General features: G+C 36.1%; 1 protein-coding gene across 2 annotated transcripts in view; it reads left to right on the top strand.

The window, feature by feature from the left end:
* The window catches only part of NPFFR2 (neuropeptide FF receptor 2), a 95018-nt gene that overhangs the window by 23507 nt on the left and 52950 nt on the right, over positions 1–18561 (top strand). The window lies entirely within an intron of this gene.

The raw sequence follows: 18561 nt of genomic DNA, 5'->3' as shown, positions 1-18561 counted from the left end.
CAAGAAGAGTTTTAATATAGATAATTAGGTATTTGCAAAATTGTTTGGAGAACTGGAGGAATGGAAGTCAAGGAAAGCTACTGCGAAATCTCAGGTTTACTCCAAATTTTAAAGAATCAGGATGTCGCGTGACACACAAGAAACTACCACCAGTGATCACAGCTCCCTGTCACAGGGGGTGCATGGCTTGCAAGAATGCTGTGAGTCTGCAACAGCCTATGCTGCTTCCCTCTGTTGCCAGAGGAACAACAGTATCAATCACTTCTAATCTCTCTTCTGGCCTCCAAACATCATTTGAGTAGCTCTTGTTGTCAGTGTCTAACATGGAGCTCTGCTGGCAGAGAAGTGCAATGAAGGATAAGGGAATGCTGATGAGCTGGGAATAGCCATATAAGGATAGTCTTTTCTTTTGGCTACTCAGCATGCTTACATATCTTTCTGTGCATGTTTACCTTCCAGATTACAAAATCAACAGCATCAATCCTCTGTCTAAATTGGTGAATATATCTCTCATGGAAGTAAAGATATGCTTACACTCTTTCCAGTTATAGGAAACCCATCAGTCACTGTATCCATTTCTATGTGATGCTCATTCCTCTCTTTAAAAAAAATATTAATGTTTTTTTAAAATTTATTTTTGAATATGAGAGTGTGAGTGGGGGAGAGACAGAGAGGGGAACAGGAGATCTGAAGCGGGCTCTGTGCTGATAGCAGCAAGCCCGAGGCAGGGCTCAAATTCACAAATTGTGAGATCACGACCCAAGCCAATGTGGAACACTCAACCGACTGAGCCATCCAGGCACCCTCATTCCTCTTTGAATTAACTCACAATCCTCCTTTGATGTCCAGTAATCTGAAGACTAATTAGAAATTTAACCACCACCATCACCCATTATATATTATGCTAGTGGAAGAGAAAGAAGGTTTAAAAAGATAGGACACACACACACACACACACACATGCACACACACACGTTACCTAAATAAGCAAGAAGAAAATATTCATAGGTAATATAACCTTCACTTATGCACCTAGTATTAGACCAGAATTGGTATTTATAACTTCATTCACTACTTATTCATTGTCCATTTGATCTCAGTAGGGATGTTTACTGATTTTGTTCTTTACCAAGTTGAATAACCCAAACTTTCATTCTTGGTATCCTACCTGTACTGGGTTGCTGTAGATTCCATTTAGTTTTACCACTGGACGTGGAAATATTAAGAAAAACTCCTAGAATCTAGACATACCTTCATTGTATGTAACAACAGCCCTATATCCCGTTATAATTTGATGAATCACTCCAACTGGTACAGTAACCTCCTTCTTTGCCTCTTGATTCAATGACACTATAATCCCAAAATGGTTAAATGAGATCTCAAATCTCATTCACTGGAAATATTTTTGTGTTCTCTGGTAGTGGAACTCTTCCTTAGGAGCCCAAAATTTAAACCAGAAAAGCTTAAAGATGTATGGCTGGAATGGAAAAATTTTGCAGTTTGATTCTCATGAGTACTAGGGAAAGGAATCACTACTGTTTTGATACTCTAGTATAAGGGCCTGTGTATTCTGTTGTGGGAAAAACAGCATATAATGGCTGTATTTCAGAGAAAATAGGGCAATCTGTAGGACTGGCTTCATTCTGAATGATACTGTTTCCCAAGGAGGGAGTCTACTGTTCTATAAAGTCTATTATTTCTGGGTTATGAATTCCATGGAAAGACTAATGAATGCATTGGATACCATATGATTGTTTTCCTTATTTTTTCTGTAAAATGTTTGTGGAGCAGAAGCACAATGCATAATGTGCCATGAAAATGAGTCATGTATTTAGTAAGTGTTAGCAGTACAGACAAAAGCATCACAGCAGGAAAGGCAAATCCATATCCATAGTTAGAGTCTATTTTAGTAAGAAACGAACCTTACTGCCATGGTGTTAGCTGGATCAGTGTCAAAAAGAGAAATTTATGTTATTGAACACATATATAGTATCTGTGGATATTTAAGCACAGGGTAGCTTGGGAAAGAGGCTAGTTAGCCACCTGGAATAGGTCACATTATATATATACGTGAATATTGAGAGTCTCCAATGAAGAGAGTCTCCATCTTCATTCACATGAAAATGACCTCACAATCTGTGTTTATTTAAATTGCTTGATCTGTATACTTCATTCCCAGACCCAATATCACCAGTTCTCCAGTATTGGTCCATTAGCCGTTGATAATTAATCACTATATATCCATGTATTTGGTAATCTCCCATGGCAGACAAACTACACAACCAGATGACTAATCAATTTGCTATCCACTGGGAAGATTTCCTTCTCCTGATGCCCCTCAGAGCCATTCCTAAGCTGTCTGTTGCAAAACCTTCCCTTGCTCTGTGCTCCATTAAAATTTGGCAGCTCTAGGGGTTATTTAGCAAATACATTAGTAATCCTTTGTAAATATTGTTTATAGATGTCAGATGAGCTCCTCAAATGCTGTGCTGCTTAGCTGTTGAAGGGTACAAGATGAAGCAAAGGGCTTTCCTTTTGGCAGGGATAATTATTCATGCCTCGGATCATTATTCCCCTGGAAATTTCATTAAGTGGCAGGTTCCTGAATTTTTGTGGAGTTTATCTCCTACCATCTGGTACTCATGTGTCTTATCAAGGCATCTACCGTATTAGCTAATTTCTGTTCACCAGGTCTAATTAAGATGATTTCATCATTTTAATAGACCAGTGACAGGAATATGAACAAGGTCCCTGCAAGCTAAGTTATAAAACAGAACTAAAGAATTTACATAGTTCAACATAACTTTGAGGTAAAGGAATGAAGATATACTATTGTCTCTGCACAGTAAAAGCAAATTAGTTCTTGTAGCTTTTGACCATGGCATGGAGAAAGAGACTTTTCAGACAAAGAGCTGCATACTAGGTTCCAGGGACTCTAGTGATTTTTTCCTATAATAGAAGTACTTCTAGAATAGCAAAGTCAATGAGAATCAATACTATATTTAAATTACAATAAGACCCCATCATTCTCCAACATCATCTTTTTTCCTCCACTTTTTAAAGTCTATTTAACAGTTATATTGATTTGTAGATAATTGATATAAAAGAACTGCACATTTTTAGTGTGCACAATTTGATTAGTTTGGACGTATACAATCACCCATGGTATCATCACCACAATCAAGGTAGTAGATCCAACACTTCCAAGTTTCCTTGTGTCCCTTTGATTTTGCTTTATTTTGTTTTATTTTGCGGTGAGAACACAACATGAGATCTATCTTCTTAACAAATTTCGAAATGCACCATACCTAAGTTTTAACTATATGCACTATGCTATATAGCAGATCTCTAGAATTTATTCATCTAACATAACGGATCTTATACCCACTGAATACCATCTTCCCATTTCCCTCACTCCCTAGCCCCTGGCAACCACTATTCTATTCTCTGATTCTATGGGTTTGACTATTTTAGATACCTCATTTGTCCTTCTGTGAATGGCTTATTTCACTTAGCATAATGTCCTACAGGTCCCTTTATGTTGTCAGAAATGGCAAGAATTCCTCCTTTTTTCAGGCTAAATAATATTACATAATATGTATACACCATATTTTCTTTATCCTTTTATCTATTGATGAATAGTTCGGTTGTTTCTATGCCTTGACTATTATAAATGATACTGCAATGAACATGGGAGTGCATATATCTCTTTAAGATCTAGATTTCAATTCATTTGGATATATACCCAGATTGCTGGATCATAAGGAAGTTCTGTTTTTAATCTTTTGAGGAATCTCCATATTTTTTTTATTTTTTGCTTACAAGTTTTTATTTAAATTCCATTTAGTTAACATACAGTGTAATATTTGTTTCATTTGTGGGATTTTGTGATTCATCACTTACATAAAACATCCAGTGCTTACAACAAGTGCCCTCCTAATCCCCATCACCCATTTAACCTATCCCTCTGCCCACCTCCCCTCCAGCAATCATTAGTTTGTTCTCTATGGTTAAGGGTCACCTTTATGGTTTCCTCTGCCTTTTTCCGCCCCTATTTTCATCTGCTACGTTTCCTAAATTCCACATATGAGTGAAATCATATGGTATTCGTCTTTCTATGAATGACTTATTTCACCTAGCGTAATACTTTCTAGCTCCATGCCCATCATTGGAAATGACAAGATTTCATTCTTTTTTATGGCTGAGTAATATACCAGTGTGTGTGTGTGTGTGTGTGTGTGTGTGTGTGTACATGCCACATTTTCTTTATCCATTCATCAGTCAGTGGACATTTGGGCCCTTTCCATAATTCGGCTACCATTGATCATGCTGCTATAAACATTGGCGTGCATGTAACATTTCAAATAAGTATTTTTGTATCCTTTGGGTAAATACCTAGTAGTGCAATTGCTGGATCATAGGGCAGTTCTGTTTTTAACTTTTTGAGGAACATCCATACTGTTTTCCAGAGTGGCTATGCTAGTTTTCATTCCCACCAACAGTGTAAGGGGGTTCACTTTAATCCACATCCTTGCCAACATCTGTTGTTTCCTGAGTTGTTAACTTTAGCCATTCTGACAGGTGTGAAGTAGTATCTCATTGTAGTTTTGATTGTATTTCCCAGTTGAGTGATGTTGAGCATCTCTTCATGTGTCTGCTAGCCATCTGTGTCTTCTTTGGAAAATGTCTATTCATGTCTTCTGCCTGTTTTTTTTTTTTTTTTTTTTTTTTAATTTTTTTTTTCAACGTTTATTTATTTTTGGGACAGAGAGAGACAGAGCATGAACGGGGGAGGGGCAGAGAGAGAGGGAGACACAGAATCGGAAACAGGCTCCAGGCTCTGAGCCATCAGCCCAGAGCCTGACGCGGTCTTCTGCCTGTTTTTAACTGGACTGTTAAAAATCCAGTTTGTTTTTTGGGTGTTGAGTTGGATAAATTCTTTATATATTTTGGATACTATCAGATATGTCATTTGCAAATATCTTCTTCCATTCTAAAGGTTGCCTTTTAATTGTTGATTGTTTTCTTCACTGTGCAGAAGGTTTTCATCTTGACAAGTCCCAGTAGTTTATTTTTGCCTTTGTTTTCCTGGCCTCAGGAGATGTATCTAGTAAGAAGATGCTTCAGCCGATGTTAAAGAGGTTACTTACGGTCTCTGTTCTCCTCTAGGATTTTTTTTTATAGTTTCCTATCTCACATTTAGGTCTTTGATCCATTTAGAATTTATTTTTATATATGGTGTAAGAAAGTGGCCCAGTTTCATTCTTTTGCATGTTCCTGTCCAGTGTTCTCAACATCATTTGTTGAAGAGACTTATCTATTGGATATTCTTTCCTGCTTCGTCAAAGATTAGTTGACCTTATATTTGTAGGTTAATTTTTGGGTTTTCTGTTCTGTTTCATTGATCCATGTGTATTTTTGTGCCAGTTACCAAACTGTCTTAATCACTATAGCTTTGTGATCTATCTTGAAGTCCAGAATTGTGATGCCTCCGGTTTTGCTTTTCTTTTTGAAGATTGCTTTGGCTATTTGGGGTATTGATAAAAATCCTCAACACAGTAGGGGTAGAGGGAATATACCTCAACATCATAAAGGCCATATGTGAGGATAGCTAATATCATCCTCAATGGGAAAAATTGATAGCTTTTCCTCTACAGTCAGGAACAAGACTGGGATGTCCACTCTCCTGTCAGCACAGAGCCCGCTTTGGATCCTCTGACCCCTCTCTCACTGCCCCTCCCCTGCTTGCTCTCTCTCTCTCTCTCAAAAAGTTTGGAACACTTGCTTTTATTACATGCATTTCTTATTCTTTCAAAAGTCTATTGGCAACACCTACAAGTCAGAGACATTTAATTATTAAAAAAAAATTTTTAATGTTTATTTTTGAGACAGAGACAGAGCATGAGTGGGGGAGGGGTAGAGAGACAGAGGGAGACACAGAATCTGAAGGAGCCTCCAGGCTCTGAGCTGTCAGCACAGAGCCTGACGCGGGGCTCAAACTCACGGACCATGAGATCATGACCTGAGCTGAAGTCACATGCTTAAGTGACTGAGCCACCCAGGCGCCCATTTACATTTTTTATTCTGTACTTATTTGCTTGCTTACATTGAAATAAACAAGGCAATTTGAAGAAATGAATGTTTTCCCTCTAATACTGCTGTGCAGCAGGGAAGGCAGCCTCTAAAGAAATGTGGTTTGAAGTAACTAAAGAGAAAAAAAAAAAAACGTTCATAAGTACATTGGGGTCATGAAGATGCCCTAACAATCAAAGTAAGAGGAAAATGTTGCAAGTGGAAAGCAGTGCAATTTCAAGCATTGAATGTGCAGCTTTTCAAAGCAAAATGTCAATTGGCACAAATAGGAATAAAAAGCACCCTGCAGATTTGCTTGAGAAAAGCAAGAGTGATTATTTCTCAGCAACCCCACTCTTAACTCAAGACCAAGGGAAGCTTTCCTGCTTAGGTGAATAGGACATGGAAAAACCTTTATGGGAGGAGGGGGTCTCAAGTCAATTCAGGAAAATCTGGTCTTTGACTCTGCTAGGTGCTGAGGATACAGACTTGGCCAAAGCAAGTGATTGTTAATCTGTGTGAAAAGCAGAATAAAAGCATAGATAAGATGAAAGCCATAAAATTTGCTTAATCAGAGAATGGGTCATGGATGAGGAAACATGTGACCAGGTCTCAATTTATGTTTATAGTTTACCAGATAAAATAAGTGGTGGCGGTAATAAAAAGGAATCACGTATACAAAAGCATAGCCGTGAATAAGTGAGTCACAATGGGAAAACTCTGTCCGCCAGGAGCATAGGTGCTCTGGGATAGAAGAGAATGAAGACGAAATATGACAGTAAAGATGGCATATTAATTATTTATCACTGCAGGTAAATTATCCCAACACTTAGTTGCTTAAAACATTTGTGTCACAGTTTCTGTGGGTCAGGAATTAGGCATAGTTGAACTGCCCTCTGGCTCATGATCTGTCACAAGACTGCAGTCAAGAGTTTGGTTTCATCTGGTGACACAATAAGGAAGGATCCACTTCCAAGCTCACTAGCATGGTGGTTAGACAGATCCAGTTTCTGGTGTGCTCTTGGCTTGAGGTCCAAGGTTCCCCATCTCATCCCCAGTTCCTTGCACTCTCCTTACATAGCTCACAGCTTGTCAGCTTGCTTCATCACAATAAGTTAGCAAGAAGAGCCAGGGAAAGAATAAGAGGGAAGTGACAATCTTTTGTAGCTTAATCTCAGAAGCGACTTCCATGATTTTTAAAACTTTTTAATTTTTTAATTTTAATTTTTATTTGATTTTGATGTAGTTGACATACAGTGTAATATTAGTTTCAGGTGTACAATATAGTGACTCAACATGTCCATACAGTACCCGATGCTCATCACAGCAAGTACACTCCTTAATCCCCATCAGCTATTTAACCTATCCCTCCATCTACCTCACTCTGGTAACCATCAGTTTGTTCTCCGTATTTAAGACTCTGTTTCTTGGTTTCCCTCCCTCTCTTCTTTGTTCTCCCTTTGCTCATTTGTTTTGTTTCTTAAATTCCACATAGGAGTGAAATCATATGGTATTTGTCTTTCTGACTGACTTATTTCACCTAGCATAAAACTCTAAAGCTCCATCCATGTTGTCCCAAATGCCAGGATTCTATTCTTTTTTATGGCTCAGTAATATTCCATTGTGTGTATGCATGTGTGTGTGTGTGTGTGTGTATATATATATATATATATATATATATATATATTAGATATATACATATATTTCTATTTCTATTTATATGTATGTGTATGTACATGCCTGTTGGCCATCTGTATGTCTCCTTTGGAAAAATGTCTATACATGTCTTCTGCCCATTTTTTAATTGGAGTCTTCATTTTGGGGGTGTTTAGTTGTATAAGTCTTTTATGTAATTTGGACACTAATGCTTTATCAGATGTGTCATTTGCAAATATCTTCTCCCATTCCGTATATTGACTTTTAGTTTTGTTGATTGTTTCCTTTGCTGTGCAGAACTTTTTATTTTTATTTATTTTATTTTTTTAATCTTTATTCACTTTTGAGAAAGAGACAGAGCATGACCGGGCGAAGGGTAGAGAGAGAGGGAGACACAGAATCTGAAGTAGGCTCCAGGCTCTGTGCTGACAGCTTGTGAGATCATGACCTGAGTTGAAGTCAGACACTTAACTGACCGAGCCACCCAGGCATCCCAGAAGCTTTTTATTTTGATGAAGTCCCAATAATTTATTTTTGCTTGAGTTTCCCTTCCTCAGGAGACCTATCTGGAAATAGGTTGCTATAGCCAATGTCACAGAGATTACTGCCAGTCTTCTCCTCTAGAATTGTTATGGTTTCAAGTCTCATATTTAGGTTTTTAATCCATTTTGAATCTACTTTGTTTGGTGTAAGAAAGTGGCCCACCTCATTCTTGTGCACGTTGCTGTCCAGTTTTACCAACACCGTTTGTTGAAGGTACTGTCTTTTTTCCATTGGATAATCTTTCTTGCTTTCTTGAATCTTAATTGACCATATGGTTATGGGTTCATTTCTGGGTTTTCTATTCTATTCTATTCCATTGATCTGTGTGTTTATTTTTGTGCCAGTACCATACTGATTTGATCACTACAGCTTTGTAATATAACTTAAAGTCCAGAATTGTAATGCCTTCCAGCTTCTCTTTTTGAAGATTACTTTGGCTATTTGGGGTCTTTTGTGGTTCCAGACAAATTTTGGGATTGCTTATTCCAGGTCTATAAAAAATGCTGTTGGGGGGCGCCTGGGTGGCTCAGTCAGTTGAGCATCCAACTTCGGCTCAGGTCATGATCTCATGGTTCGTGAGTTCCAGCCCCGTGTCGGGCTCTGTGCTGACAGCTCAGAGCCTGGAGCCTGCTTCGGATTCTGTGTCCCCCTCTCTCTCCGCCCCACCCCTACTTGTGCTCTGTCTCTCTCTGTCTTTCAAAAATGAATAAACATAAAAAAAATTTCTTTTTAAATAAAAATTAAAAATAATACTGTTGGTATTTTGATAGTGATTGCATTAAATGTGTAGATTGCTTTGGGTAGTTTAGACATTATAACAATATTTGTTCTTCCAATCCATGAGCATGGAATGTCTTTCCATTTCTTTGTGTCCTCTTCAATTTCTTTCATCAGTATTTTATAGTTTTCACAATACTGTTCTTTCACCTTTTGGTTAGGTTTATTCCTAGGTATCTTATTTTTGGTGCAGTTGTAATTGCAGCTGATTCCTTGATTTCTCTTTCCACTGCTTCATTATTGGTGTATAAAAATGCAGTAGATTTCTGCATGTTGATTTTGTAGCCTGTGACTTTACTGAATTCATTTGTCAGTTCTAGCAGATTTTTGGTGGAGTCTTTCATGTCATGTATATACATATACATATACATATACTTATACATACATATATATACATATAAATGTATTTGGACACTGTATTATATATATATAATATAGTGTGTGTGTGACACATATATGTGTGTCATCTGCCAATAGTGAAAGTTTGAATGTTTCCTTACCGATTTGGATGCCTTTTATTTCTTTTTGTTGTCTGATTGCTGTGGCTAGGACTTCCAGTACCAAGGTAAATAACAGTGGTGAAGAGTGGACATCCCTGTATTGTTCCTGACAACAGAGGAAAAGCTCTCAGTTTTTCTCCCTTGAGTATGATATTAGCTGTGGGTTTTTCATATATGACCTTTGTTATGTTGAGGTATGTTTTCTCTAAACCAACTTTATTGAGGGTTTTTTTTTATCATGAATTAATGTTGAATCTTGTCAAATGCTTTTTATGAATCTATTGAAATGATCATATAGCTGTTATTTTCTTAAAGTAGGTTACATACCCAGCATGGAGCCCGGTGCAGGGCTTGAACTCATGATGTTGAGATCAGTACCTGAGCTGAGATCAAGAGTCAGATGCTTCACTGACTGAGCCACTCAGGCACCCCAATGATCATATGGTTCTTATCCTTTCTTTTGTTAACGTGGTGAATTTGTGAACATTGACTACCCTTGCAACCCAGGAATAAATCCCACTTGATCATGATGAATGATTTTTTTTAATGTATTGTTAGATTTGGTATGCTAGTATTTTATTGAGAAATTTTGCATCCATGGGGCGCCTGGGTGGTGCAGTCGGTTAAGCGTCCAACTTCAGCCAGGTCACGATCTCGCAGTCCGTGAGTTCGAGCCCGGCGTCAGGCTCTGGGCTGATGGCTCAGAGCCTGGAGCCTGTTTCCGATTCTGTGTCTCCCTCTCTCTCTGCCCCTCCCCCGTTCATGCTCTGTCTCTCTCTGTCCCAAAAATAAATAAACGTTGAGAAATTTTGCATCCACATTTATCAGGAATATTGGCCTGTAGTTCTGTTTTTTAGTAGAGTCTTTATCTGGTTTGGTATCAAGGTAATGCTGGCTTCATTAGAATGAATTTTTCCTACCTTTTCTATTTTGGGGGGATAGTTAAGAAGAATAGGTATTAAGTCTTTTTTAAATGTTTGGTAGAATTTGCCTATGAAGCCATCTGGCCCTGGAGATTTTTTGTTGGGAGATTTTATGATTACTGATCCAATTTCTTTGCTGGTTATCAGTCTGTTCAAGTTTTCTATTTCGTCCCACTTCATTTTTGGTAGTTTGTATGTTTGTAGGAATTTATCCATTTCATCTAGGTTGTCTAAATTGTTGGTATGTAGGTTTTAATACTATTCCCTTATAATTGTATCTATGGCATTGGTTGTTATTTCTCCTCCCATTTGTGATTTTATTTATTTGGGTCCTTTCTCTTTTCTTTTTGATAAGTCTGGCTATAGGTTTATCAGTTTTGTTATTTTTTTCAAAGAACCAGCTCCTGGTTTCCTTGATCAGTTCTATTTTTTTAATATCTATATTATGTTTATTTCTGCTATAATCTTTATTTCCTTCCTTCTGCTGGCTTTAGGCTTCATTTGTTCTTTTTCTAGCTTCTTTAGGTGTAAGCTTAGGTTGTTTATGTGAGATTTTTCTTGCTTCTTAAGGTAGGCTGGTATTGCTATACACTTCTGTCTTAGGGCCCCTTTTGCCGCATCTGAAAGGTTTTAGACCATTGTATTTTTATTTTCATTTGTTTCCATGTTTTTTTTTTTTTTTATTTCTTTTGATTTCCTGGTCCACTGATTCATTGTTTAGTGGATGTTTTTTCAACCTCAATGTATTTGTGGTCTTTACAAATTTTTTCTTGAGGTTGAATTCTGGTTTCATAGCATCGTGGTTAGAAAAGGTACATGATATTATTTCAGTCTTTTTGTATTTGTCAAAACCTGTTTTGTGACCTAATATGTGATCTGGAGAGTGTTCCATGTTCATACACTTGAAAAGAAGGTGTATGCTGCTGTCTTAGGATGGAATGTTCTGAATATATCTTTTAAGTTGGTCTCATCCAATGTGTCATTCAAAGCCATTGTTTCCTTGTTTATTTTCTATTTAGATTATCTATTAATAAAAGTTCAGTATTAAAGTCTTCTATTGTGTTATTATCAGTTAGTTCCTTTACGTTTTTTATTGTTTTGTATATTTGAGTGTTCCCTTCTTGGGTGCATGAATACGTACAATTGTTATTTGTTGAATTGTCCCCTTTATGATTATATAATGCCCTTCTTTGTCTCTTTTTAAAGTCTTTGCTTTAAAGTTTAGTTTATCTGAGATCATTATTGCTACTCTAGCTTTCTTTTGACATCCATTTGCATGATGTTTCTCCATCCTTCTACTTTCAGTCTACAGGTTTCTTTAGGTCTTAAAAGAGTCTTTTGTAGGCAGCATATAGATCCATGATTTTGTCATATTTTATCCATTAAAGGCAAGCCACTAGGTCCAATGCCCATTCAAGGAAGAGGGTGGGAAGATTATACGAGGGTATAGATACCAGGAGGCAGAAGTCATTGGGGGTCATTTTAGAAACAAACTTCACAAGATGGTAAAAGTAGTTCCTTCCATCAGGAATAATAGTATTGTGGAAAAGAGGTAGGTTATAGGGGAAAATGGAATTGATGAAGTAGGCATGTAGCAAATTGTGGAGAACAATTTAGTGTTCTAGTGGAATGACAGGAAAGCTTGCATAAGAGAGATACACTGAATCCTGTGCTTGAGGCTAAAGAATGCTAATGTTTGTCACCAGAGAGATCCAGAAACAAAAGGGCTTCAAGTACCTCAGCAAAGGCCTGACAGCTTACTGATGAACACAGATAGCACTGGCCCACAGCACCAGGGACACTCGTTCCTACCCTGCAGGTGTACTGCTGCCAGAGAGATGCTTGCATCCTCACCAGCCTGCCAAATATGAACAGGGACATGAGAGGCAAATGACAGAGGGCAGTAGCAATGCCCTCTCGCCCCGGGGTGGGGCAGGGGGCTCAAGGAAAAACAAAACTAGACATGACAGAGACAGTTTGCACATAGTACTGAGAACATTTAAAAATTTACAAGAAAGCATAAAAAAGACTTTGTAAAAAAATCATTATTTGGGATTCAAATTATTTTGTAGGCATGGGAAGAGGTAATGTTAAGAATTGAGAACAGAATTAGTGACCTAGAATATCAAGTTAAGAAAAGGTTTTCTGAAAAAAGATGTGAGAGATAAAATAGAATGAGATGGAAATAATGGATGCCTAAAATGTGAATGTCAGAAGTTCTATAAAAAGAAAAAGTAATAGATAAATAACAAGTAATTATTAAATAAATAAGTGAAATAGGCCCTTGGTCTGACAAAAGCTTTCTTCCTTAACAGATTGAAACAGAAATCAAACTCCAGTATTAATGTTTTTAAAGAAACTCCTGGTCATGTGTTAGCATAATTATCTAATTCTGATGAAAGAGAATTTCTGACCCTACTATAAGTAATAAAAATTGACCAAGGGAAGTATACATTTTTTTTTTCTCATGCGCTCTATTCCAGCCAAAGTGGACTATTTACTATTCATTGAACACACACCACCATTTACTCATTTCCTTCTGCTGGAGGAGCTTTGCTCCAGCAATAGATGTACTATGCAGCTTATATTGGAGAATAAAAAGTCTATAATAATTATATCAAGACAGCAGCAGGATACTGCAACTCTCCCAGGCAAACTAGTTCTGTGGTCACCCTACCAGAACTCCAGAAGGCTCACCATTGCACTGCCTTCAGGTCTCTGCTCAAGTATCAACTTCTTAGCTTTCGAGATCACCCAACATGAAATAGCAGTCATCACTACACCTGCACTTCCTGTCACCCTTGACCTACTTGATATTTCACCTTGCATATTATGCATTTACTTGTTTTATTATTTCTTCCCACTTCTGATAGTAGGGCCTCCTACTCAGTTTGGTTTACTGCTATATCCCCAGTGCCTAAAAGAGAATGGCACATTGTAAGTATTCAATAAATGTGTAATGAATAGATCAATTAACAAATGAGTAAGTGAAGAAAGTAGAAAACTCAAATAGACAATTTCTGTAGAAGAAATTGGAAGAGGATAGGGAGATAGGTCTAGCTGAGGCAGTATAGAAGTAGTGGTTAAGTGTAAGGTTCTGTAATTTGACTGCCTAAGGTTCACTTCTGACTTTTCCTTTCTTAGCTACATGACACTGGACAGATATTTCTTGGTTTCTTTACTTCCAATGTCTTCAGTTTTGAAATAGTGATGATAATTACAGCTTCTAAATAATAAGGAACTTCATGAGGATTGAATGTCTTAGGAGTGAAGTACATAGATCTGTGAGTGGCATAAAATATTTTTTGATCTTTTGAAGAATATAAAATACCAATGCTATTTAAGCTATCCTAACGAGGAAAGTAAGATATAACAGTAGCATAACACTACTTGTAAAAACTAAATCTCACTGCTGACTAATCTCATTTATGAGTAAAATTTTTTTAAAAAGTAATCTAAAAATGAGCTGTGTGTCAAAAGAGCAATGAAGTATGACCTATAAGTGAATATCCTATGAATGCAAATAAAGTTAGTGGTAGATTATAAAACTGAATCCTATCAACACAAGTAATTTTAAAAACTTTATCATTGCATCCTGAAAAGACTTTTTATAAAATGTCTTTCTTTACCAGTATTTCCTAGGTAAAGTGCTAAAAAACACAGAAATAAAAGAAAAATGTTTATATATAGAGTCTTCACCAAACTCCAACTGGAAAAATTCTAATAAGTGGGTTGCTTAAGCCATTTTAGGAGTCAGACAAAGATGCCCATGATTACTGCAGGTGCTGCGGTTATTATTACTTAACACGAGAGTTCCAAAGCATTTGCTGTAAGACAAGAAAATAAACAATGTTGGTGAAAGATATAATGCAATCAAAAGTCTTTTCAAAGATTAGAAAAAAAATTCCAACTTTTTCAGGTAGATATTTAATGTACAGATTATTTCTGCAAATTAATAAAGAAGTGACAACCAACAAAATGAAAATATTGCTGGAAATAAAATTGGAAGTTCAAAGCAAAATAAATCTAGTCATTAACCATATAGAAGTATGTTCAACTTAGTTATAAGGAACTATAAATTAAAGTTAGATAACACTTTCTGTATATCAGATTTGTAAAAATTAAAAGATGTGATCATACCATACCCACTTTCCTTAATAATAGCTTGTATTTATCAAGCACTGATTATATACTAAGGACTGTTCTCATATTCCATGTGAATAACTCATTCTTCATAATGAGTATATGGCTTAGATACCATTATTATCATCACTACATTCAACACCTGGTTAAACTGAAGAACATGGAGGGTTAGTAATTTTAGTAATTTAGCAAAGTCACACTGCTGAAAAGTTGCAGAGCTAGAATTTGAACCCAAGCAGCCTGGCTTCAGAGATTGTGTCTTTAAACACTAAGACAAATTTCTTCATCATTCTCAGTAGTAGAGATATAGGGCTGTTAGATATTACTCATTGAGATGGGAATTATTACAGACTTTTTAGTGAGTACTCACACAATGTCTATTGAAATGAAAACTATCAGTATTCTTTTACCCCACATTTCACTGAGGAATCCATTCCATAGGGGAAAAAAGTACAAGAATATATGGATATTTACACAAGGCTGTGTATTATAGCATGTGGCTCTAAGGAGCAGAGGTAAAGGGGATGTGTAACATTAAAATAATGATTGAAAAATCTATAATTGTAATAATGGGCCTTGAGATTGCCTCCTTAATATTATTCCCATTTTTCTTAGAAACATCTTTATTCAGCATTTTTTTTCTATCTGCATTCCCCCTCAACCCATGCCAATAAGACCTGCTCTATTTCTTTTCATTTTTAAATTTTTAAAAATTTTTATTTTTAATTCCAGTATAATTAACAGTTTATATTAGTTTCAGGTGGACAGTATAGTGACTCAACAATTCTATGCATTACTCAGTGCTCATCATGATAAGTGATCCCCTTCACCTGTTTCACCCATTCCCCCACCCACCTCCCTCAGGGAACCACCAGTTTATTCTCTACAATTAAGAGTCTGTTTTTTAGTTTGTCTCTTTATCTCTTTGTTCATTTATTTCTTAGATTTTACATATGAGTGAAATCATATGGTATTTGTCTTTCTCTGATTTATTTCACTTGGCATTTATAACCTCTAGATCTATCCATGTTGTTGCACATGGCAGGATTTCTCACTGTATTTTATGGCTGAGTAATATTCCATTGTGTTTGTGTATGTATATATACATATACATATATATACATATATGTGTGTGTATTTATTTTTTATTTATCTATTTATTAATTTATGGAAGCAACCCAAGGGTCCATAAATAGATAATAGATTCTTTGTCCATTCATCTGTTGATGGATCATTCATCTATTGATGGACACCTGGGTTGCTTCCATAATTCAGCTATTGTGAGTAATGCTGCAATGAACATAAGGATGCATATATCTTTTCAAATGAGTGTTTTCATATTATTTGGGTAAATACCCAGTAGTGGAATTACTGGATCATATGGTAATTCTATTTGTAATTTTTGAGGAACCTCCATACTGTTTTCCCCTGTGGCTGTTTCCCCAGTTTGCATTCTCATCAACGGTGCATGAGTGTTCCTTCTCCACATCCTTGCTAACACTTGTTGTTTATTGTGTTTTCTATTTTAGCCATTCTGCCACGTGTGAGATGATATCTCATTGTGGTTTTGATTTGTATTTATTTCCCTGATGATGAGTGATATTGACCATCTTTTCATGTGTTTCTTAGCCATGTGTATGTCTTCTTTGGAGAAATATCTCTTCATGTCTTCTGCCCATTTTAAATTGGTTTATTTGTGTTATGGTGTTGAGTTGTATTAGTTCTTTATATATTTTAGATACTAACCACTTATTGGATATCTCATTTGCAAATATCTCCTCTCATTAAGTAGGTGTATTTTTGTTTTAATTGTTTGCTTTGTGCAAAAGTTTTTTTTTTTTTAATGTATTCCCAGTAGTTTGTTTTTGCTTTTATTTCCCTTGCCTCAGGAAACAAGGGAAACAAAATAGGTAGACATATCTAGAACGATGTTGCAATGGACAGTGTCATAGAAATTAGTACCTGTGCTATTTTCTAGGGATTTTGTGGTTTTAGGTCTCACATTTAGGTCTTTAATCCATTTTGAGTTTATATTTGTGTACGGTGTAAGGAATGGCCCTATTTCGTTTTTTCCATGTAGCTGCCCAGTTTTCCTCCCATTTTATGAAAAGACTGTCTTTTTTTCCCATTGTATATTCTTGGCTTCTTTGTCATAGATTAATTGACCATACTACTGTGGGTTATTCCTGGGTCTTATTCTGTTCTGTTGATTTCTGTGTCTAATTTTGCACCGGTACCATACTATTGTGATTACTACAACTTTGTAGTGTAGTGTATCTAGAAATCTGAGATTGCAATACCTCCAGCTTGGTTCCTTTTCTTCAAGATTTGCTTGGCTATTTGGGGTGTTTTATGACTCCATACAAATTAGGATTGTTTGTTCTAGTTCTGTGAAAAATGCTGTTGGTATTTTGATGGGGATTGCATTAAATCCTTAGAGCACTTTGGATAGTATCAACATTTTAATAATATTTGTCCTCCCAATCCATGAGCATTGGAGTATCTTTCCATTTGTTTGTGTCATCTTCAATTTCCTTCATCAGGGGTTTATAGTTTTCTGAATGTAGGTCTCTTACCTCCTTGTTTATTCCTGGGATTTTATTCTTTTTAGTGTAATTGTGGATGGAATTGTTTTCTTAATTTCTCTTCCTACTACTTAATTATTAGTGTATAGAAATGCAACAGATTTCTGTATATTGATTACATATACTGTGAATTTACCAAATTCATGTATTAGTTCTGGTGGTTTTTGGTCAAGACTTTCAGATTTTCTGTATATAGATAGTATCATATCATCTGCAAATAGTGAAAGGTTTACTTCTTCCTAACCAATGCTTTTTATTTCTTTATGTTGTCTCATTACTGTGGCTAGGACTTCCAGTTCTAGTTTGAATGTTGTCTCGTTCCTGACCTCAGGGGAAAAGCTCTCAGTTTTTCCCCATAAAAGGTGATGTTAGCTGTGGGGTTTGCATAGATGGCTATGTTATGTTGAGGTATGTTCCCTCTAAACCTCCTTTGTTGAGGGTTTTTATTATGAATGGACGTTGAATCTTGTAAAACGCTTTTTCTGCATCTATTGAAATGATCATATGTTTTTTATCCTTTCTCTTGTTGATGTGGTGTATCTCTTTGATTTGCAAATATTGAACGATGCTTGCATTTTAGGAATGAATCCCACTTGATTGTGGGGAATGATGCTTTTAATATTCTTTTGGATTTGGTTTGCTAATATTTTGTTGAGGATTTCTGAATCTATGTTTGTTAGAAATGTTGGCCTGCAGTACTCTTTTTTTGTAGTGTTTTTATCTGGTTTTATTATCAAGGTAATGCTGGCCTTGAAGAATGTATTTGGAAGCTTTCCTTCCTCTTTTATTTTTTTGGAATAGTTTTAGAAGACTAGGCATGAACCCTTCTTTAAATCTTTGGTAAACTTACCTTGAAGACATCTGGTCCTGGATTTTTGTCTGTTGAGAGTTTTTTGATTATTGATTCAATTTCATTGCTGGTTTCAGTCTGTTCAAAAAATCTATTTCTTCCTGGTTCAGTTTTGGAAGGTTATATGTTTCTAGGAATTGATCCATTTCTTATAGGTTGTCCAATTTACTGACATATAATTTTTCTTAATATTCTCTTATAATCATTTGCGTTTCTGTGATTTCAGTTGTTATTTCTTCTCTTTCATTTCTGATTTTGTTTGAGTCCTTTTTTTTTTTTTTTTGATAAGTCTGGCTGAAAATTTATCAATTTGTTGATCTTTTCAAAGAACTAGCTCCTGGTTTCATCGATCTGTCCTACTCTTTTTAGTTTCTATTTTGTCTATTTCTGTTCTAATCCTGATTATTCCCTTCCTTCAACTGTTTTGGGGTTTTGTTCTTTTGTTTCTAACTGCTTTAGGTCTAAAGTTAGGTTCTTTATGTGATATTTTGCTTGCTTCTTGAGGTCGGCCT

This window comes from Leopardus geoffroyi, chromosome B1, assembly GCF_018350155.1.
Source record: "Leopardus geoffroyi isolate Oge1 chromosome B1, O.geoffroyi_Oge1_pat1.0, whole genome shotgun sequence".
Taxonomy (NCBI): Eukaryota; Metazoa; Chordata; class Mammalia; order Carnivora; family Felidae; genus Leopardus; species Leopardus geoffroyi.
Note: the sequence above shows the minus strand (reverse complement) of the source record. Positions and strands in the feature narration are given on the sequence as shown.